The sequence below is a fragment of the Ambystoma mexicanum genome, chromosome 2p (assembly GCF_040938575.1).
Source record: "Ambystoma mexicanum isolate Mex_15411 chromosome 2p, UKY_AmexF1_1, whole genome shotgun sequence".
NCBI classification, from domain to species: Eukaryota; Metazoa; Chordata; class Amphibia; order Caudata; family Ambystomatidae; genus Ambystoma; species Ambystoma mexicanum.
The window spans coordinates 1,127,229,780-1,127,248,579 of record NC_090923.1 but is presented as its reverse complement, the minus strand read 5'-3'; the positions used below and the strand labels follow the sequence as shown (position 1 = coordinate 1,127,248,579).

General features: G+C 46.8%; 1 protein-coding gene across 3 annotated transcripts in view; it reads right to left on the bottom strand.

Moving 5' to 3' along the window:
- The window catches only part of BSCL2 (BSCL2 lipid droplet biogenesis associated, seipin), a 244,555-nt gene that overhangs the window by 37,015 nt on the left and 188,740 nt on the right, over window positions 1–18,800 (bottom strand). The window lies entirely within an intron of this gene.

The window sequence follows — 18,800 nt, the reverse complement described above, 5'->3', positions numbered from 1 at the left end:
CCTCTAGCACTTACCTCCACCTCCCCTCCACTCTTCATATCTCTCTCGCTCTTTATATATCTCTCTGTCTCTCTATGTATCTTCCTCCCTCCCTCCCCTCCCTTCCTCTCGGTCTGTCCGTCTGTCTCTCTCCCCCCCCCCACTTGCATGTTCAGCATGTTCACAAGGCCTAGTAGGACCACCTCTGACTTTTGCACATCATTGTTATTTTATTCCATTTTCTCGTTCTCTTCCCTTGTTCCCTGCCCATTATCCTGTGGGCGCTTTGAAACACAATTTCTTGATCTATAAGTGCCTTACAAATCACAATAAATAAATCACTTCACACTGGACATTGTTAGTTAATAAGCACACGAGTGGTCGGGGCACATTAAAATAGAGGCCCACCAACAACAAAAGTCAGAGAAATCAAAACAATTCCAAGGGCTCAACACGGAAGACGGCCCTCTCAAAGTAGTCAATTCCTTAATTTTACCTGGCGTGCTTCGAAAAGGGGTTTTGCCCGGTGTCCCTTAACATTTAGGAGAGCAAGGGTTTCCTTTTGAAGCCATAGTTGGGCAGGATCACTTATAACAGTCTTAGGCGAGATGTGTCCTAGTGTTTAAATGACTATCAATCCTTCTGTTCATAGAAGGCGGATATTAAGTGACTGTGCAGGCTGATGTTGCTAAACCTGGACTGGAAGCAAGTGGTAAAGAGGGCCATATGGACAGAGTCAGCTTGAGGTTGTGGGACCTTGCAGTAAGGGAGGGTACCCGGGGAGTGGCTAGTTGCAGTGCATGTGTGTCTGACTCACAAAGCCCTGAATTAGGTGGGTGACAGGTGACCATTCTAGTGAGCTCGAACCAAGCATCCCACAGTCTATCGGGGGGTGGGGGGGGTACGGTGTCTGAAACGGGCAAAGTAGGGTTCGGCAGAATCCTTGGCTCAAATCTGGAAGGAAGATCTGATGAGTCCTCAAAGCCAAACTGGGGTGCAGGTGCGAGTGTCTGGTATTTGATATGGTCGCAGTATCTGTACATTATATGCCAGGTATCGCCATTTACTCAAATCAGATGCCAGGTATTTCCATATTCTCACAGGTATCACTAGGAAATGGGAGCAACAACCATGGTTCATCAGGTATTCCCATCAAGGGCCCAGGTATATATTTGTGTGTACGCACACACAGGTACACACACACACACACACACACACACGCACGCACTCTTAACAGATCGTGTCATGGAACAGCAGGTATTCTCATATGTCAGGTACTGTGCATTTTACACACACACACACACACTTACGAATCTGGGGAATTTGTCCCCTCTTACATATTGGGAGCCACCCCCTTTGAGGCTAGGGAGGCGAGCCTGCTCACCGAAACCCTCGCTAGGGGTTAGGGAAGGTGGGACTCCCATTCCCATGTGGAACACCCTATACGTAAAGTACTATCTGCCTACATGGGAGTAAGAAAGACTGACACCATACCTATGTCTTGCACTCAAGGCAACACTGACATTACCTGTGTGTGTTTGGCTCAAGGTAATGCTGAACTATCCAAAGACTTGACATCCACGGATGAACAATCAGCCCCTTTTGAATTTGAACGACAATAATGGGCCAACAGCCCTTAAACAGTAGGAGAAACCCAAAGCCAAGGCGAGCCTCCGACATGAGAATTTCAGTGAGGGGTAGAGCCACGCAAAGCCGGCTGTAGCGCAGAAGGAAAGGAATGCCCAAAGGAGATGCCATCCGCCCAGCAAAGCAGCAGGCAGCGACTGAGAAGGAGAGTCTGTGCAAAGCAAATCGTACCTGGAGGCGTGACCACATACCCGACGTGGTGGACACGGAGCCCAGAAACAGAATCCATGAACGAAGGCAAGACTGGATCCTCCTCTCTCAACCCAAGAGCCAACCAGCGAGAGAATGCAGAGACGAGCGGAACGCAAAACCTGCTAACATCCAGTAAAGAACAGCAGCAAGCAGTGGAAAACTCCAAGGCCACTGATGAGACAGGCCCTTACTGGTGCAGACCTTGCAACACAGCAGGTATGCAAGGGTTTGCTCCAGTGGTCAAAGAGAGGGGAGGAAATAATGAATGGGGGGGGTAAAGAGGGACCTAACCCCATACAAGGGTCACAGGGACAAGAGAAGAAAAAGAGCACGAAACAAGAAGGGTTGCGGGATCCCGAGAAACCCAAGCCTCCAGAAAGGTCACAGGGACCTTCGAGAGCCAAAGAGGTGTCACAGATGCCTTCAGAAGGGTCATAGGAACCCTGGAGAGCTAAGAGACTGAAGAGAGGTCACAGGATCATCCAGACAGGTCACAGGAGCCTAGAAGAGCCAGAAGGAAGGGGGGGATGGAAATCACACATACCCTAGAGTTAAGTGAGGCATTGGGACAGAGAAACCTAAGGGAGCCACAGAGGACTAATGAGCAAAGATACAAGGCGAGCACGAAGGCACTCAGCAGTTAAAGTGGGGAGAGAACAATCAAGGTGGTGGAGAGAGATCAGGAAAATATCTATCCACCTAAAGAAATTCGGTCATTTGGTTTTTTGAGGGACCTTTATAGACTACCAAGAACTGTTTCTTTGAAGATAACTGTTATTAACTGAGAATTATTGGATCCAGACCCAGAAGGGATGCCTTGGATGCCAGAGATATTGTGGCAAAAAACCTAGAGTGCAGGGGACTCAACCTATTTTCTTTTACATTTGTTTAACTGGTAGTGCCAGTTTAGGGAATAGGGTTGGAACGAGGACCATTTTATTTTGGACTATTGATGAAGGAGCACCTTAGTTTGTTTTGGTTAGGAAGGGAATGCCCTTTTAGCAGTAGGGGTCAGTGAGGAGTTTTCTTTTAATTTAAATAAAAGAACAAGTACACCATGTCCTCTGGTCCAGGTCCCTCTGGCTTGCCACAACACACATACTATTGTCATTAAATAGCCGAGTCTCACACCAGACATTAGCAGATGAAATGGAACAGGCGCATGGTCTCATATGTCAGGTACTCCTTCAAATGCAGAGTACTTGTTCTGTGCCAATTACTTGTTTTCAATGCCAGGCTCACATCGTATGTCAAGCATTGTAACAAATATCAGTTGTGGTTATCAGGGCTCGCAAAATCGAATTACCTACTCGCATTTCAAGGAGATTTTAGGAAGTAAGAGTGCCATTTGCATGGTACTACCTTGATGGCCAGTATGGGGGATGTTTGAAACTTATTTGCAGTAAATGTTAAACCCAACTAAAGAAAAGTGTAAAAGCAGATGACCTTATCAAACACAATCATGTCTCCTTTGAAGGACGTAAGGAACAGCAAGATCTCCACAAAGATGCCCCAAGGAAACGCCCTCCGCCCCCTGGCCCCTTCCAAATTCCCACTTCCTCACTAACTCCATCCATACTAAACCCTGTTCTAGCCGTGTGTTTTCTCCTTCCCCAACTCCGATTTTGCAGAGAATGTAATGAATCAATTTTAAGGGAGATTTGTGTTTGCATTTCTTTCTCCCTCCCTCCCTCTTCAGAACGTATTCGTTATACTTGTATTTATGCATTGGCTGCCACTATGTGCTTAGAAAGCCTGATGTAACACGGTCCATGGCTGACAGTGACTTTTTAAAAGGTAAATGCGGTCAAAGGGGATACGAGTGGTGAATGGGCAAGCGAAAGAGGTGCAGCATGCTGCTTTGTTATGGTGGGACAGTGAGGGCATTCGAGGAATCCAGCCTACAGAGAGCCTGGAGGTGTGCGCCAGCTTCCAGCAAGGTGTCGGAAGGAGGAAGGCCGGGGCGCCCGCAGAGGCCCAGCTTCAAAAAGGGAGGGAGCATGCAGGCGTGGGGAGAGGGGCGAGGGACTGAACAGCGGATAGTGCCAGGAATTCCACATTGCCGATTGGCTGGCCCGCTTAAAGGTGAGAAATCATGTTGGTGCGCGTTAAATTGTCTCATGTCTTATGTTGTTTCCCCATTAATGTTGTGTTCAATGTCAAAAAGCGCGTTTTAACAGCTAGGCGGTGACAGCTAGCAAGCACATGAAACCAAGTAAATACCACGCACGAACAGCCCCCAGTTTATGGAGACCATAGCGCTCAAAGTGGGCAAGCAAATACAAGCAGGTAATCGCACGCCATAACCCTGTCGATCTCAAAATCACCCCCTACCCTTTTCACAGGACAAGGTGACTGCAATGATCGATATTGAAAAAGGTAGACAAAGCTTGATTATGGAGATTTACTCCCAAACCAAAGCTTGATTATGGAGATTAACTCCCAGAAGAGCCCAACCTGGCCCCAAGAGAAATCCATCCTCCCACGACAATAGAATTAAAGCCCCCAGGAGGACTCAAATTACCAAGCATCCTGGTGCAGGGCATTCATCCAAACGGAGACACTGTAGTTCCTCTCAGCTTTCCAGTCTATTGATATTGGCTCTCTCGTCCATAGGGAGCAAGTAACACAAGGTTTGCACTCTTGTTACCCTCTGCATTCTTTCCACACACCCACACTAACAATGACACTCAGACAATGCGAAAGGCCTCAAAGCCTGACCACCACGAGCCAAAAACATCCACCGAATACTACAGTAAATCTTCCCAGAGCACAAGCCACCTGTGGAAAAACCGTTGCTTGCGTCTGTGGCAAGACGACATGGAACTGGTGAACTTTGCATACACTGCATAAAACGTAACAGAAATAAAAAAAAAAAAAAACCTGCACACTCCTCCATATAGACAATATTCATTGTGTAAATCCACTAAAACGTGAGTGCAGGAGCAGTTCTGATTACACACTGAGAAGTCAGTAATGCGAGGTGAACAACTGCTTGTGTTTTTATCCAAATTAAATGTTATTAAAGTAAAAAATGCAAATTAAACCTTGCTAAACCTACTGTATCAGGGAGATCACTACCTATTCTAAGGTCTAACGAATTAACTCCTAGCATCAACAAAACTGGCCCTCAAACGAAACAAAAAAGATAAAACATAAGCAACATAAATAAAAGAATAACCAATGACTTGACGTGAATGACCTTCACCTGTCCTGGGTAGATCCTTTTCCCAGAATTACTCAGTATCTTTCTCCCAAATGTTAAAAAGGAAAGTAAAGTCTTGAACCAGTTAAGTTCCAAAAGGAAATAAAAAGTTCAAACAAAATCCCACTGGCAACAGTTCTCCATCCTTCTGTTGAAAAGTTCCCCTTCCAATTCCAGCTAAGAAAAACAGCACCAATGGTCATTCTGGATTTCCTTCTTCCAGGATAGTTTTGTCACAGTTTATTAAACAAAGCAACAACTTCTGCTTCGACAACTTCCTTGTATTCTTGACCTCTACAGTGTCTTCAATACACTGGTCAGGTTGATTTTTCTTAAGGTGTTACTTTCATCTCAACAACCCCCTTCTACTACTGTTACTGTGAGAGCAGGCTCATTTGAAGTTAGTAGTAGACTGTGGAGCAATCAGCTTCAGGGTAAGATGCACTAACAGCAATATACAACCACAGTTCAATTCGGCCTACTCTGGCGTTTGGAGACAAGACACTCGACCTCCATATCTTTCCTGAGCTATGAGAAAAGGGCAGCATCTTTGCTTCTTTCTGCCTGTCTTATTACCACCAATGCCCCTGCTTCCATACTGCTTCTATTAAACCTTCAACAGTCTCAGCCTTACAGATAGTGGACTTGATCTTCTTACACCTTTGTGGTTCCAGTAGCTTCCCCTAAGCTGTATTGCCATGCTTCCAGTTTGGATAACAAAGTCACACTTGTATCAGAGGTCACTGCACCTTTAACAACTTCAACTCTCTCAGAATGCAGGTGAATAGTTCTCAACAGGGCTGGTTTCACTATAGGAAGGATTCACCCACTGGCTTGGGTAATGCTTGCTCTTCTCTTCAGTTTAACTTCCATCTTCTAAGAATACTTGTTCTGAATGTTACAAGGGTCTTTCTTCAATACAGAAAACAGATTTAGGTACACGCGACCACTTTGAAGAAATATTTTTAACTTTAAAGCCTTGCACGAAATTGTATTCCCCCTTTATTACTAGATACACGGACACCAATCACGATTCACAATTGTTCGCACGTGACCTTGCTTTGATGGAATAAACCTTGCAACCAATTGTGAAAGTCAGCTTTAAATTTCTGGGTGATCCTGAAAAGCGTTACCCTTCTTAAGTGGAGACACGTGACACTCCAGCAACAGATCAACAATGAAAATAAAAGTCTTATTTTGTACACAAACACTTTGCCGACCTCTTCACAGTAATGTACAACTTTTCCTCGCTTACGCAACATATTATTAAAGATGCTAACAATTACCGGCAAGCTTTTCAAATTGAGCCTGCATACAGAGCTTCACTCACTGGCTCCAGGGACACTAAACTTGCAGGCTTCTTCCACTGCTTGACTTCTTAGGGCTCTGCTATAAAGTTAGTCACTCGTGGGACCCACACCCCACGGCAACACAGGTGTCTTCGGTCTGGCCTCAAACACGGGGAGTCTCCTTTACTCCTGTCCCTCGGCTTGCTTCAGTACCCAGGCTTCTGGTTGCAGCACTGCCTTGGCTCTGCATTCCCAGTCTTTGCACCCTTGCAATCCCTGATCGCTTGCACACACTTGCATCCCAGGCCGCTCATGTTCCCTCTCATTTTAGGCCGTGTGCATTCCCTTGCAACTCTAGGCCGCCTTCTCCACTCGGCCACGTGCACTCTGCATCACTGCGGGCCCTCTCCTCCCCCCTTCATCTGACCCATTGTGTACTTCTGTGATTTTGTTCTCCATGGTTGTTGCATTCCTTTCCTCTAGGTTCCGTTGGTAGTTTGTTCTATCTTTGTGTTTACTATCCATGGTTGCATCGTACTGCCTGCATCCCTGCTGTCCACTCTTTCTTCTACTTTCCATGGTCGATTGTTCTGTTTTTTCAGCATTTTTGTTTCTCCTGTTTGTTTGCTTACATCATATTGCCGGCATCCCTGCTGTGCCCATCCTTTACTTCAGGGTTCTGTTGGCAACTGACTTGTCTATATATTGCATCTGAGTTTCAGTCATTGTTCTGTCCGCCCCTCCTCCTGTGTCCCCGCCGTCCTAGTGTCCCCCCCACCCCGACTGCCCCTAGACCACCCTCCCCGCAATTCTGCCCTCCGCACCCTCTATGGTGCTCTCTGTCACTCCCATCTTCTGTTTTTCTATCGACTATCATATCCTTCTCACTAAGTCTGGTAGGAAGAAGTTCAAAAGGGATATCCTTGTCTCCAACCCAGGCCTCCCTATCGCTGATACCTACACCAGTACTTCCTCCAGACAGACCCTTGCCCTTTGTCGTTCCCTCTCCACGCCCATGGACCCCCCCCAAATATGGTCTCTCTTCTTTCTCCTCTTCACCCATTAATGGTGGCGCCCGATGGGAGGCCATCCTGGCTCCCTTCCACTCAAGACCATCATTAATGTTTAACTAAACGGCACCAACTTGGTCCAAGGCCCTCAGGCCAACCTCCTCCTTTCTGATAGACGCTTCCCACGCCTTATCAACTTCCTTTCTTCTCCTGCTGTACCTTCTTTCCCCTCTCTGGCTCCCCTGCCTCCTTAACCCTCTGCCATCTCTACGGCTGCCTCTGCTGCTTCTTCGGCCACCCTGTTGCCTATTTCCTCCGCCACCCATCTCCTTATCATTGGCTACCTTGCCCTCTCCTTCCTCCTCTGGCCACCCTCGGGCGCCTTCAACACTTCCTCAGGGCGTACCCCTGACCTGCATCCCTCCACGGAAGTCTTTCAAAGGGAGGCAACTTGCTCCACATTGCCACTCTCAACTCTCACTCAGCTGTCAAACACTCCTCTGACATCTGTCATCTCCTGGAAGAACTCGATCTGGATGTTCTCGGTCTGACCGAGATGCAGGTCACAGCCAGCTCTGTCACAAGCTTTGATACTCTCCTTCCTGATGGCTACAAGATCCTCTCTGCGCCCAGAACCAGCCGTCCCGGTCAGGGTGTAGCCTTGATCCTCCTGCCCCCCCCACCCTCCAGTCCAAGCCGACTTCAGCACTGCCACCTACCTTCTCGGTAATCCGACCCATGAAGCGGGTGTCAGTGGAGGCTTTCGCCGCTACTTTCTCTCATCCTTCTGCACCTTTGGCTGACTCGCATCCTGACACAGCCCTTTCTAACCTCCATCTTTCTATCTCGGACAATCTTGATGTATTTAGCCCCGTCATGAGGATCTGCTAGAAGCCCAAATCCAAGTGCAAATCTTGGTATGACTCGGACCTCGTCACCCTCAAATGCAAGTGCAGGGTGGCTGAGAGGAAATGGAGGGCTACAGGTGTACCCTCTGACAAACAGGCCTGCCGCCTGCTTCAAAGGCAGTACAGACTGTCCTTGCCAAGAAGAGAGCACAAATCCAAGCCCATGAGGCATCCAACAACTCAGCCAAACTCTTCAAAATCTGCAAGGAACTGGCCAACCCTGCTGCAGTCTACCTCTCCTGTTTCCTCCCAGGCCCTCTGCACGGTCTTGGCTTCTCATTCCATCACAAAAACTAAGGACCCACCCTCTATTCCTCCTGCTCCTCCTCCTCCTCCTCTCTTCTCTTCCTTTCCCCCTTTTCACCAATGACATTTATAGACAAGTCTGATCTATGAAAGTCTCATCAAAACAGGTTCTTCCCCGTTCTTATAGAACCATCAAGGCCCACTTCAACAATCGTGCTCCAGCCCTGGCCGATTTCTGCAATCACTCTTGCCACTGGACTCTTCCTCTCCCCCCTGAAGCACTCCCTTGTGCACCCCTCCTTAAGAGGCCCTTGGCCGATCCTTCCTCTCCGGCTAACTATGGCCCGATCTTCATCACTCCTTTCCTGGGCAAACTCTCATAGTGAATCTGTTGGTTGTCTCCATGACCTTCAGTCCGGCTTCAGAGCAGCCAGAAGCATGGAAACTGCCCTCCTGAACATCGTGAAGACCTGCTCTCCAACACAGATTCTAACCTTCCTTCTGTCCTCATTCTCCTCAATCATTCTTCTGCTTTCGACACGGTCAACCTTGCCATCCTGCTCAAGCGACTCTGTGATAACCTGGGTATCACTGATTAGACTTTGGCCTGGCTGACCTCTTGCTCACTGACCAACCCTCTAAGGTCCAACTGGGATCCTTCCTCTCTTCGATCTCTCCTTCTACCTGTGGTGTTCCCCAGGGGTCTACCCTCTCTCCCTGGCTGTTCAACCAATACCTGGCACCTCTTGCCCACCGCATCGCAGCTCTCTGCTGCTCCAACTTTCAGTGTTATGCGGATGACACCCAACTCTCCTTCAGGCTCCCCTCGGCCACCTGTACTCCTTATCTCATTCCTGACTGTGTGCAATTCAGGAGTGGTGTGCCAATGACATCTGCCTTAATGCCAGTAAGATGGAGATCCTCCTCATTGGAACACCAGCTCCCTCCTTCCCCTCTCTCTCTGGCCGCCCACTTGGAGTCATCTTGGACCCCATCCTCTCCTCACACCTCCGACATCTCAAAGAAGTCAAACTATCAGCTGCACCTCTTCCTTTCCTCACTTCCCCCAGAAGCTCACCGTCTCCAGAGCTCTGGTCCTCTCAAGGCTTGACTACTGCAACAGACTCTTTCTAAATCTTCCAGCATCTACTCTCTGTCCTCTACAACTTATCCGGAGCAGGACTGCAAGGCTTGTCCTTGGCCTCAAGCCCAGGGATCGCACCTCTCCACCTCTGAAATCTCTTCTCTGGCTCCCAGTGGCAGTAAGGATCAAGTTCAAGACCTTCTGCATTGTCCACAAGGCGTTCAGGGGCCTGGGACCACGCTACCTCCAACTCTCTTCCTAAGTATCTCCCATCTCCAGCTCTCTGCTCATGCACCTCCAACTTTCTGAGGGCCAGCCGCATTTCCAAGCATAGAGTTGAGGGCAAATCTCCTTCGCTGGGGCCTCAATCTGGAACAGCCTCCCTGCCTCTCTGAAACTTAGGCAGAACCATCTCTGGTTCCGGAAGCAACGCAAGACCTTCCTCTTCGCTTCCACCTTTTCTTCCTCTCCCTCTCCCTCTCCCCTGCTGATGACCAGTCTGTTCCATGCACTGTTCACCTGGCCACCCTTGAACTTTGGCCCAGGTCCCTCTCTGTCCAGTTGCACCTCACACAGACTCTTGCTCCCCCAAAACTTGTGGTCTGTATCTAACCCTACAGTCCCCTCTCTCTGCACTTATGAGCCACCCGCTGGCTGCACTTTATTACCTGCACTTCTACACCCCCCCCTGCTTTTGCACTTCTCCCCTTCCCCACGCTTGCACGATCTGAATGACAAGGCCTAGTAAGATCGTTTTGTCCTCCCTCCGTTTCCTCCTCCTTGTCTTGTAGCGCCTAGAAACACTTGTGTACAGGCACGTTATAAATGCCATATCATATCATTAGGCGTTCCTGGGAATACTCAACTTCGACACGTCTCTCTCAGTGCAGCCACGACACAGCAGGGTCTGTGAACACAGGACTTGCAGGTGAAGATCGGCTTTCCTCTTGCCCCAGCGTCCCTTAAGTGAACACACCTCCTTATTAACTGCCAACCTTGTGTTCTTCTCCTTCTGCTACTTTTACTACTACTACCAGCCTTCTGGTTCGTGCTACAGCTCCATTCTACTGCCCGCTCCTGCTGCAGTCTTTTATGCTCCTTTAGTTGGGGCAAGTAATTTCAGATGCAGGCCCTTAATGTTAATTGCCTGACCGTGGCAAAGGCTGTTCGACCCATTGCCTGCCCTTCACTTCACTTCTTGAGGTCTCTACAGCCCTCTTCTTCGTGTCGGTCCCTACAGCATTATGGGACATGTAGTTCACTTTAGTGAAGTTCTGTTTTTCCACTTCCTTTATAGAATTAAGGATAGATCTAATTCCCATAGTATTTTCAAAAGAGGTATTGTCGGTTTTAACCTTATTAGAGGAAGAAGATGTAGATAAGGCAACATTTCCATTCATAGTAGTACACCTTTGGTATTTAGTAGGGCATTAGATTTTAGGGATACAAAGAATTGGTTCTTTTGATGTAATAGGTTTAGATGTTACAAACTTAGAATTTACCATCTCGGCTTTAACAGGAGGGTGAGATTTTAAAATGACAGTAAGTAATAACCACCCCTGGCATGATGGTAAGGGAATTCCTTTCAGAGGAAAAATAGTCTCCTTACTGCCCTGGGATCCGTCTCCACCCAGGTGATCCTCCTTCAGTACACCAACCCCGGGATTGGGATCAGGAAGCGTCTGCCCTCTCCTGGCAACCGCAGAGGAGACTTTAGGCAGGGTTTTGGTAAAGGGATTAGCAGGATTCGTCACAACACAACACACATTTGTACAGTAATATCCCCCTTACTCACAAGAGATGCGCAGTTATATCTGACAAATTCAAAGGCAGCTTGCCATGCACATTTCAGTGAAGTGCATAACTATTTTGATTCCAGGGGGGCACAAATCCGGTTCAACCATCAAGACAACTTTAATGCAAGAAATAAAAACCATCAGAATTCTACATCTTTCCCACCAGCTTGCAAAGTCCACACATCCCGCACTAAGGCACAAAGCTGTCATCTGAATACACCATCCGCAAGTATCCTTGACACAATCACCTAGAAACATACTTGCAGAGCACAGGTCCTTCTGATCGGCATGCTTTGTGTCCTCTATCCCTACTAATCCATTTTTCTTCCAGAACCTCTAGCACCAAAATACCATGCAGATGGCAGCTGTACATGATGCAAAACAAACAGTAGGCTTTGGTTCTCCATTGTCGGACTGAAAACTCAAACGGCAAGGGCACCAGGCTAGTACCAAGTGCATGCCTGGTAGATTACACAATTTAACTGGGCACAAAATCTCCTTGCTGAACCCAAAAATGGGGTAACATTTAACAAATATTTGTATTCACCAGAGGGATATGGATTCCGTTTACCGACAATCACATTATTGCTTTTTTCATGATAATTCCCTTTGCACCACTTTTGTGAGGTGGCTGGGATATGCATGCTCCAGATACAGTCCTATGGTGAGGGTTCCTTTGGTCTAATTTCAAACTGCAAGGCTATGAGGAATTAGGGCATCCGCACGGTGGGTGTGCACTTGCCTGGGTTTTTTTTAAGTTTTAAAAGAAATTGAATGATGGTAGATGAACCTCCAGAAAATGTGTGGGGCTAATCGGCACACATTTTCCTATGTTGACCGCACAACATACACAGACCGTGTAATCTGGGTGGACACAGCCTACAGGCGCAGTCCTCCTTGTCATATTTAGTTGGGAACCGACAGGTGGAGTACCCGATGCATCTCAGAAGGGGGAGGGCCAAAACCTTCCTCCTGCCATGGCCAGCCTAATTAACGATCCAAGGCTCCATGGATCCATCATGTCAGTTTTATGTTCTGCAGATGGTGGCGTCAATTAACATACTAAAAGTATACATTAAACAGGCCTATGTGTGCTTTGCAGGATAACAGCAAACCCCCCCCCCCCCCCCCAACAACCTTTGATATGCATCTGTGTCAACCTGTGATAATGTCTGGGACAGCCGAATTACAGTTTTCATCCCAGGAGAAAGACCCCATTCAGAAGGTAAGAGTATGTGGATTGATGGAGACAAAGTCTGGTCTCGCCACAGCTTCGCGGGAAACCTGCCACTTTAAATCAGGAACCACAGAGCTCAATTAACCAGAGAGACACGGATCCACAACAGACAGGAAGATGGGTAGGACATGTCTTCACCCCTTTACCTTTTTTGTTGCAAAGCACTCTGGTTATGACTTCATGCATGCAGGAGATTGCTGGTGGGGATCCAGAATTGATTCATTTGGGCAGATCATCTGAACACTAAGAGTTAAAAGAAGAACCCAGCATTTGTTGAAGGTACAGTCTGCCGTACAGCTTCCGCCAGTAAAGGAAGGCCAGTATTTCCAAAGCAGGACACAAGATCCCTCCCCTAAATAGCTCCCGGGGAACAGAGGGAGATGCTGAATCCACAGGACCCTCCAGCAGCTCCAGAACCAGTACCCAGCCAGCACAAAGGAAGCGTCCTAGGTGGAAAGCGCCAGAGAGTCTCTGAACCAAAACCAGGACAAGGCTGGTGCATGCAGCACTCTCCTCAGCTTTGAGCTGTCCGCCTTCAAGGATGGCACATGCCCAGTGAAGAAGCTAGGCGAAGTGCACCGACAAGCATCAACCAGCATCCGCCTTAAAGGACATTTTCGAACCAGTCGAGCACCTCGAGCTGCAACCAACTGCACTGCTGACTTGTCACACCACAATCAAAAATGTCATCCGAGACCCTTCGACCAGTGCTTCAGACGTGCAAACCAGCACTGCGACAACGATTCCTGACCCTAAACCGCAGTATAGGCCAGTCTGTAACAGTCCGTCCTCACCAAACTGTCTGCCGCCCAATACCTGCAACTGTCTCCCGTCAAACTGTTGCAAGAGCTGCAAAGTGCCCTGAAACGGACACGACTCTGTCGAGCACGATGAACTTGTACAAGCATAAGGTACATTGTGGTCTGTCCCCCCTGGTTCTTCTACGAAGGCCCTTCGTGACATGTTAAGACCCATTGCTCCCTTTGTGTTGAAACCAAGTATCCTTGAATTACTGCAATTAATTACTTTACCAACTACCCTCCTGTCAATATCCAGAGTGCATCCCCTTTCCTTCTTGAAACTGTCTGTCCTCTGCATTCCTTTACAGGGTGGGTTGAATTTTGTAGTGTGCTAGAACTGTCTGTTGTGATAATAATAAAGTAGATATCTGTGTGCAACCTTGACTGGATAGTCTCTTATCATTGGGTAATAATTGTATTTTCGCTTCGTTGGAACTAACCAACTATCCACAATCTTGCAGAGATAAGCCTGCTGTTCTGTCCACGTTGCCAGAAATTGAACAAGGAGGTTTATAATTTGCTTGTGTTTCCAATCTGTTTGGACCCTTCTGGTGTACTAGTGGTGTGGGGCGGTTTGATTGTTCAGAAACGGATATTCATCCCCAGACCACTGGTGCCCCGGAAGTTGATTTGTCACAAAAGACATACTTGAAATCTGCTCCCCTCAGCGTTATTTCCATTTCGTTGCCCTCTCACCACTGCCTGCCAATCACACGACTCCCCCTGGTCTATGGCTCCTGTGGCAGTCACATGACTCTTGAGACTAGATTGACCTAATTTACAGATAAATTGGCTGTTACAACTACATGGTTTCAAAGCTATACTACTAACGCCTTGGTATATTCTTATCTAAATCTTTAGGTAGCCATATTGATCACTGTTGTAGCCAGACTAACTTTGTAGCTAGTTTAATTGTATAGCTAGCTAAGCCCCACCTAGCAGACAGTCTCTTCTTGGTGTAAGCACAGCATTTCTATATGGCAAATCTAATTAGGTAGCTAAAATGCATGTTATTGCATAGCAAAATAACAGATTAAACGTTTGCATAGCTAGATCAACTCCCTGTATAGCTTGATTTATTTTGTGGACCAATCCTTTCATGGGCTAAGTATATATTATTCCCTCTGTGGCGGGAATAACGGGCTGCGTAGCAAAGCTATTTACTCATGTAACAAGACTCATTTTTACTATGCAGATTGATTGATTTAATTGTGCTGCTAGATCTTTTCATTGCGTACAAACAGTAATTTGTTCTATAGCTAGTCAAGCCTTTTTTGTAAACCGATAAATTCATTGATGCAGTCCGTGTGTAGCTAGATGAATGCACCACATAGCCAAATCAATAATACATAGTTGCAGGAATTTTGATCGACAGTTGCAGCATCAGTAACTCTTTTATCTAAACCAACTAATTGTTCAGCTTGATTTCAAGCCCTTGTATAGCTACAATAATCGGTAGGTAAATACATTAATAACTGTGCAGTGACATTCAACTCTGCATAGCTAGCAGTCGATCTAGTTATGCAGTAACTTAATCTAGCTGTGCACAATGTCACTCTACACAAAACCTACACTTCATTCCAGATAGACTAGTTCATTTGTTGGGCATTATTTTGCATAGCCAGATATATATATGACTAATTTTCACTTGCAGATATGTCTATGCATAACCAGTTTAAATCTTGTGTACCTAAATTAATCGCTCTCTAGCTAGACAACTAGAACTGATGTGACTCGCTACATTGCAAAGAGAGATTAACCTTTGTGTAGATCGATCAACTCGCTGTACAGATGGACATTTCATTTTGCTGAATGATTGATTCATGGGCTAGCCACGCCGATCATTGTGTGACAATCACTGTGTACGTAGACTGTAGCTAGAATAATGCAGGTAATCATTTAATGTAAAAAACCATGAATAGCTTGACGTTTGTGGCAACATGAAGTGTTTAAACCTAGACCTACGATATAGCTCCATTGAGGTTTATTGGGTAGCTACATCAGTCTTTGTCCAATTAGAATTAGCCACCAGGAAGCTATATCATTCTTTTAAATTAGATAATTTGTACTTGCTGGCTAGATTTATTTTACTGCATAGCTAATTATTTCTCCTCTCGATTACAGTGGATGAACTAATTAATCTCGAATGTCACTGTGTAACCAGGCCAATGATCTTTTTGCATATAATCTAGTGCTGTAGCTAGACCAATCCCAGTACAGCCAAACTGTTTCACTGAATAACTAACAATGTTCAATGCACTGCAAGATGAACTCAACATTGCAGCTGGACTAATTCTTTTAATTGCAGAATTATTTTTTTCACCATGAAGCCAGATTTATTGTGAAGTGGATTGCATACCTTTTTATACATACATTAACCTAATTGGCTAGCTAAACATGGTTATCAGAAACTGGATTACCACACTCTGCTGCTAGACCTGTAGATTAATTCCTTCTCGTCCTAGATAGTTTCTCTAGGTTGCCAGATTAGTTCATATGGCTATGTCATTGGGAGTTTAGCAGACTCGGCACACAAACCCCTGTCAAACTTAGCAAGCACATAAACAGTGGAAAATCTATTTTAGCCCAACCTTTAAAATGGCTTGCCTTGCCAGAATTATTGATTATCTCCCCCACAAATCAAAAGGACTGCAGAGCATTAACAGAAACCTTCAAACAAAGCATACCCTTTTTCACAAAAAGTCGGCAGACCCCAAAAAACAGCCAACAGAAAAATTATCCGAGACCAAACATGCAGCCTACTAGAAATGAGGAAACACCCACAACTGCCCCTTAGCCCAATCCCACAAGCACAGAGGGTGACAACAACAAATACCCTGCAAACAGGCAGCCCTTTCAGCTGGGTTTTTTATTTGTCCTCTGTGCTTGTGAGAATAACAGGGCTCTGAATTAAGAGCAAAAATGGGACCCAGGGACTAAGAACAAGATAACTGCACCCTGACCAAGGCTCGTCCTAAGCCTAAACCCAGAATGGAGATCCACACTACTCTGAAGGCTGCACTGATATGTTATTAAATACAGAAAGATTGGTATCAAACTACTGCAAAGTGAAACTCCTACAAAAGAAAAAACGAGTAGGTAATGGAGGCACACCACAGAATCTCAACAGTGCTACCCAAGAAGATACCAGACTGTAAAACACAATCCATCTCACCCTAAAACATGAAACCAACCTCACCTTCCTACACATACACAGATCACACCCTCAAAATCTCACCTTTTTGCAAAAATCCTCTGATAAAACAGCTAGCCTAATAGTGGAACATAAGCAGCTCAACTCGTGTTACAGAGTGTCCGGTTGCCGTGGACTCTGAACGTGAATTGCCACAACCAGCTAGACGTTGCAGGATTTATTGGAAAAGTTTGAATTTACTGTGTACAATGTAAAATTGACCCCGAGTAAGAGTCTGCTTTCAGTTGCTGTCACTACCTCTGGAAATGCTCTGCCCACGCCGACGCTCGCCCTTCCTCAAAAACCGGGCTGGGAGCGAAGCATAGCGGAGTGTTAGAGTGTCCGGTGTCAGGCGGACGGCGGAACAGCAGAATGCAGACAGGATTACAGAAGACTCCACCCGCTACAGTAGAAGGTAAGAGGGGCTCTCAATAGCAATGCCAGACTCAGACCTTACAAACCCTGCCCGTTGCACGGGTAACCAACTTATTAGGACAAATAAAATCACGCAAGTGCACGGACATAAACTGGAAAGAGAGCCGATATTCACCCTAAAGAATGGGGTGAAGACGACTGCTTGATGCCGACATGGGCGGCCAAAGCACTTACCCCGCTAAATTATACACCGGACCGATTGGCAGTGTATCAGTTTAACATCGAAGTAAATATAGCAGCGAGTACCGCCCTCTATATTGATAGTTTGGGTGTCGACCAACAACGTAACAGATAGTAACAATAAAAATGACAGCATCTGACAAAACCTTGAAACAGCAGATCTCTCTGAAGGAGAATACGACAACACGGGAAACTCCAATTTACTGCGAAAAAGATAAGGATCTAGACGCGACAAGTAAAGAACGGTCAGCTGATACAACTGGAATAGACAAGGGCATGTGACAATAACGGCCAAAATCATGAGACCGAAGCAACGTTGCTACCCAAGACATTGAATCAAAGGGACAGTCGAAAGGAGAGTCCTCGACAAGTAAAAAAATGCCAATCATTTAGGTGCAGGATCAACAAAAGACAGCACTAAATCCGTGAGTACACAAGATTCTTCGGACAACGAAGCGTTAGACTGCGACCAAGCCGGTGATCAACTACCAAAGTTCCAGGAACCAATAAGGAACAAGTTACTTACCTGTAACTGTTGTTCTCCAGCATGGGTCTGGCATGGATTCACATGCTCATGAATATTCCCCGTCGTCAGGCTGGGAATCCTCGGTAAAGAAAAAACCAGTATCAGTTTCGTTTCTGATCTGTCTTTCGTAGTAATAACCAATCACTGGTCTCTGCGTCATACTGACCACAGCCAATGACTGCCCTCTACCTAAGCACCGCCTCTGGCAGCCATCTTCAGATTTGGAAGCACGTAAAGTGGCAGTATGACCAAGTGAAGAGCCGCAGAGGGGTAGGCGGGAGGGTTCGCATGTGAATCCATGCCAGACCCATGCTGGAGAACAACAGTTACAGGTAAGTAACTTGTTCCTTCTCCAGCATGGGGTCTGGCATGGATTCACATGCTCATGAATAAAGAATACATAGCAGTACACACATGCACAACCACGGGAGGTGGCAAAGGCTCAACATTAAGCATTACACCAAACTCAACATTAAGCATCTTACCTCCTCACCAGGCTCACCTCAGGCGAACAGGTTGCGCAGCACTGCTTGGCCGACCCTGGACTCCTCCCTGGAATCCCGGTCGACGCAGTAGAATTTCGTGAAGGTGTGCGTCGACCTCCACGTAGCAGCCCTGCATATGTCCAGCAGGGGCACACCAGAAAGGAACGCCGTGGTAGCTGCGATCGCTCTGGTGGAATGGGCTCTCGGACGGCCAGGCAGCGGTCGGTTTGCCAACCGATGACAGTACATGATACAGCCGGAGAGCCATCTGGAAATGGAAGCCTTCGAGAGAGCCTTCCCCTGATTGACAGGTCCAAAGTTCACAAAGAGTTGTGACGTCTTCCGAAAACACTTCGTGCGGTCCACGTAGAACTTCAGCGCTCTAGCCACATCCAGCGAGTGCAAAGTCCTCTCAGCCGGCGACGAAGGCGACGGGAAGAACACAGGCAACACCAAGGGTTCGTTGAGATGGAAGTCCGACGGTACCTTGGGCATGAAGGAGGGGTGCGTCCTGAGCACTACCCTCGTGTCGTGGAAAGTCAAGTACGGGGCCTTGCAGGAAAGGGCCTGGATCTCTCCCACTCGTCG